The sequence below is a fragment of the Nicotiana sylvestris genome, chromosome 7 (assembly GCF_000393655.2).
Source record: "Nicotiana sylvestris chromosome 7, ASM39365v2, whole genome shotgun sequence".
Classification (NCBI taxonomy): domain Eukaryota; kingdom Viridiplantae; phylum Streptophyta; class Magnoliopsida; order Solanales; family Solanaceae; genus Nicotiana; species Nicotiana sylvestris.
The window spans coordinates 157,198,013-157,203,378 of record NC_091063.1 but is presented as its reverse complement, the minus strand read 5'-3'; positions in this window follow the sequence as shown (position 1 = coordinate 157,203,378).

Here is a 5,366-nt window from a genome sequence, read left to right as displayed (position 1 = left end):
AAATCTGCCCCGGCCTTACAAGCCGTGAGGGCTCGGTATATTTCCGACACTACCATAGGAGCAAGGATGCTTTTATCATTGGTAATCAGGACTTTAACGACCCCAGCCACCTTCAGATCGATATTTCTATCTTTTCGGGGAAACACCGCAAGGCCCAAGAATGCCACCATGAAAGCGAACCGCCTATGCTCATTCCACTTTACCAGATTTCCCCTACTGCAGACACCACTTTCTGGATCATTGAATCCTCCTATGTTCCCGTACCTCTGGTATATGAATTGCAGGGTAGAAAAACTTCTATCCAGTTCAGCGTATGGGACTCCCTTGCTTATCTTCAACAGATCCATGAATTTGTGTGAATTCACAGCTCTTGGGGCGATCAGGTATTTGTGCCTCAAACCTTCAGTGATGTCCATGTAACCTGCCACTTCTTCTAAGGTTGGGGTGAGTTCAAAATCCGAGAAGCGGAACACGTTGTGGGCCGGATCCCAAAATATAACCAAAGCCTTTACGATGTCGCACCGAGGCCTGACGTTCAACAAATTAACCAGACCTCCCGGGTGCAGTTTGATCTTGTCTTGCTCTGACTTTTGCAAATCCTCCCACCATAATCGCACTTCCAGAGGGATTTTGCTTCTAACTGTTACCGGCAAACTTGGACTTATGCTCATTCTGCATGTTTATTGGGGTGATTAAGCAAAGATCCAGACTCATTGGACTCAAATACCAAATTGACACACCCCTTTTTTTCCTAGAAAAACGAAATTTGGTTGTTTCTGAAAAGTATGATGTCACCTTAAAAACTTTCGTTCTTTGGATTGTACCTATATTTTGAAAAACGAGTTGAGCCCGATGGGGGTTGCCTACGTATCTCGCACCCTGCGAGAATCAAACTGACGTAGTTCAGGCATAAGCCGAATTTTGGAGACACACTATTTTTCTCTTAAAAATAAATCAAAGACTCTTACTTTCTAAAACAAATTAATAAGACACACATTTTTCTTTTTTTTTTCAAAATTCTCGCAGAGCTTTAATCGTTTTCTTGGTATTGATTTTTCAAGAATAAATAATTAACTCCCTAACCGTTATTCTTTTTTTTTCTCTTTTTTTTTCCAAACATTCCTGATATTCAGAAGCCGGTCAGCATGCAAGCCTTGAAACAAGTAAATACATAAAACAAACAAGATGTAGCAGGATGGTCTTTATTCTCAGGTTGCTTGTCCTAGACGGACCCAACCCCTGTGCTGAGTCCCCTAAGTCAAATGCACATGATGCAAATAAGCGTTCCTACTAGGGATCCGGCATGAAGTTATGTTATACTAAGCTGTAAAACCTAGGTGTTTGTTCTAGACCTGGCTTACCCGAGCGGACAACTCGAGCCAAGGATGGGAGCTGTGTACCGGTAACCAAAAGGCCATCCGATTTTGCAACTCCTCCGAATCCTCGTTCTATTTTGGCATATGACACTAACAGAAAGAAGCCACGACCAGCGTGCGCTCCTCAAGAGAGAAGAGAAGGGTTTCGGCACAGTTTATATGTACAGTTCAAATAATATCAAAGCAATAAAAGCAGCATTTAGCACATTAGGCGCAAACACGTAAAAATCAGATAATAAATAAAGCCAAATAATAACAATTATTTTAAGCTCGAATTCTTAACCCTGAACCAGTGGTTCTGGGCCAGATCCCCAGCAGAGTTGCCAGAGCTGTCACACCTCCTTTTTCCGCACCCGCGAGGGCGCAAGGGAGTTTTTTCCAATTAAAGGACAATCGAAACGGGATTGGTTTATTTATTTCAGAGTCGCCACTTGGGAGATTTAGGGTGTCCCAAGTCACCAATTTTAATCCCGAATCGAGGAAAAGAATGACTCTATATTATAGTCTGCGTACCAGAAATCCGGATAAGGAATTCTGTTAACCCGGGAGAAGGTGTTAGGCATTCCCGAGTTCCGTGGTTCTAGCACGGTTGCTCAACTGTTATATTCGGCTTGATTATCTGATTTTATACAAATATGAACCTATGTGCAAGTTTTAAACTCTTGACCGCTTTTATTATTATTTTTTACGAGAATTGCAACGTCGTGAAAATATATCTCGAACCACGTTACATCAATGCACCCGTGGTTATTGACATATCTCGACTCGGTTGAGATTTGGATTTGGGTCACATAAATGTGCACCCGAATTAAGAAAAATAAATTATTAAGACGCGCCTAAAGCAACTAACGTATTGTTATTTTGGGGAAAGGCCGTAAAATTTACTAAACGGCATGTCCTGAATTCTAAGTATTTTTAATATGTATACATTTAGAGGGCCTCGCAGCTTCTACATTTTTTGTTTGTCGAGGATCGTCTCATTTATTATTAAAAGGAATTTACAACGTCATGGAAATGCATCTCGGGCCACGCCATAATCAATATACCCGTGATTAGAGACACATTTCGATTCCGTTGAGATTTAGATTTGGGTCACATAAATGTGCACCCGAGTTTAGGAAAATTAAATTATTAAAGGCGCGCCTAAAGCGACTAGCGTATCATTTATTTTGGGGAAGGCCGTAAAATTCGCTAAACGGCCCGTCCCGGAATCTAAGTATTTAACACATATTTTTGTGAGGGCTCCGCGATCTGTACATTTTTATGAGGCGAAGCTCGTCTAATTTTATTTTTATTTATTATAGGGCAAACTTAAGAAAACTAAGATTTTTTATCAATGAAGTCATCCTAGGTTAAACAAAAGCAACAATCCTAATAGGTAATAATATCCATGATAAAAGTAAAAATAAAATAAAAAAAAATCAACAAAAACGACACACAAACAATTCATAGGAAATCCATATCATTTTTTTTCATTCCGTTTAAACAAATATCACAAGTTTGGAAATGTGTATGCACCTGTTTGAAGCAAGAACAACAACCAAACTGGACCGACAATTATCGGCAACCTCTCCAATAACAGAACGACGGAACCTCGACGTCAAGCTCAACGTACCGGACCTCGACGAACCAAAGACGACCTCGATGGAAATAGAAAACTTGGACCAAAAAATGTTGCTGCTGCTGGATTTTGCGACGCAGCAGGCTAGCTCGAGAACATGCAACAGAAAGGTGTCGTTTGGATGCGAATAAGGAGCTGGGTTGGGTGGTTGTCGACCAGAAAATAATGACGAGGGGGGGCTGCTGTCGTCGGGGCAGGTGTTCGACAGTAGGGTCGAGAGGCGGAGAGGGAGCTGGGGCGACAATGGTTTTGGGATCGTTGATGGTGGTTTTGGGGTGGTTGACGGACTGGTGGTTTTGGGTTAGGGTTGAGACGATTTGTGTGGTGGACGAGATATGTATGGAGCTGGTTTCAATGGAAGGAGCTGATTGCGATGGACAGTGACGACGGGGAGGCTGGTAACTGGGGCGTTACTGGATGGGTTTGGACGTGGGGGAGCAGCTGTGGGGGGTCGTTTGAGCAGTTGACGGAGTGGTGCGACTGGGTTTTCGTCGTGAGGGTGACGGGCTGGGGTTTTGTTAGGTTTTTTGGTGAGGAAGAAGAAACGTGAGCAGCTGATGGGTGGTTTAGTTGACGATGGTGATGGAGGAGGCAGAAGGAGCTGGTTGTTTGGGGTGGTTTTGGCGTGACGACGAGGAAGGCGACGGACTGGAGCTGGAGCTCCGACGAGGGGTGGTGGTGGTTGCAGATGGTTTCAGGCGTCGGTGAAGGTGAGGGTTTTTCCGACGTGAGGGAGTGGTCGTTTTGGACGTGGGGGCGTAGGGTTTTGTTTTACTTCTTCAGGAAGAAGAAGCATGAACAGTGCTTCTTCCAATTTTTCTCCGTCCTCTCAAATCCTTTTTTGTCCGTGTATTTGATCCCTTTTGCCAAAATAAATGAGCCCCACGCGTGGTGGGGTTCAAGACTTGTGTTCCCCACGCGTGGTGGGGTTCCCCGTGTACGGGATTCCGTCCGTGTTCCCCACGCGTGTCCTCTCATGTGTGGTGGACTCGGATTATTATGGGTTAGGTCCGAAATTAGGCCTAAAAACGGGTAGTTTGAACCCGAATATTATTCTTTTGCCCGGATCCGAGAACAAGAACACGACGTTGCTTAACTAATAACTACCAAAAATAAGACTAATATTTAAAACGAAACTATATCTCTTTTTTATTAATATTTTCCAAGATTAAAATAGCTACAAAATATTAATAAAACTATTTTTTTTGTAATTTTCGTTTTTTAATAAAGACAAAATATAAAGTAATATTTTTTGTATTTTTCCAAAATTAAAATGAATACAAAACATTAATTGAATTATATTTTTTTTGTAATTTTCGAATTTATATAAAGTACCAAACTAAAGTACAATTTTTGTATTTTTTCAAGTTTATGAGAAATACATAAACTAAAATTTATATATGTATTTTTGTGATTTTTTCTTTTTGCAACGAAATAAAGTAAAATAGTTAAAATGGCTATATTGGACCCAATTTCACATATTCACGCTAAAAATGTGAAAATTCTCGGGGAGGGTCAAAAATCAGGTGTCTACAGCGGCTTTCTTTCTCGACGACCAGCGGCGACCACCAAACGACCACCCTTCACCAGTCGTTCGTTGCTGCTGCTTCTGCTTCGTCAACCACGAACAGCTCCAGCCACCGCCATTTTCCTCCTCCACGAAGCTCCGCCATGAACGACTACCCTCGAGGTCCAGCTCCCATGGCTGCCCCTTGCTGCTTTGTCTTCTCCATGGCGAGCTCAAGCTCATCCATGGACTGCCCTCCACCACCATCTCCTTTGAACCAACGAACAGCCCAAACGACCACTCAGCTTCATCTTCTCGACGACCATGGCTGCTACTGCCCGTCCAGTTGAGCAGCATTTGTTGTTGTTGCTTCGTTCTTCTTCTTGTCAAAACAAACGAACCAGCACCGCCACTGCTGCATTCCTACTCGTCGAGTTATTTTCTGGGCAGATTCGAGTTATGTTGGTTTCAAAGTTTCCGGGAAGATTTGTTTCCGTTCGAGTTCTTCGTTGTTTCCGATCCGGTTAGTTGGTTTAAGTTTCAGTTCTGTCCGTATCTTGTTTGATATTTTCGGATTTGAAATCAATATATGTTTGATTCATTTCTTGATTATTTCTTCCGTGTGTTTTTATGCATTTGTTCTTGTTTAGTTTTAATATGGAAGTGTGTTAGTTATAATGTTGTTAGATTTAATTTGAAGATCAATTGATTTTTTGAGTTTAGTGTTCTTGTTTGTTATTGTTGTTGAATCTGAAAGTAGGTTTGTTGTTAAAAGAAAAAAAATATTGTTCAGTCAAAGTAATTCCAGTTTGTTTCTTTGCTGTTCATCATTTAGTTTGAATTTGTTTAGGAATTGGTTATA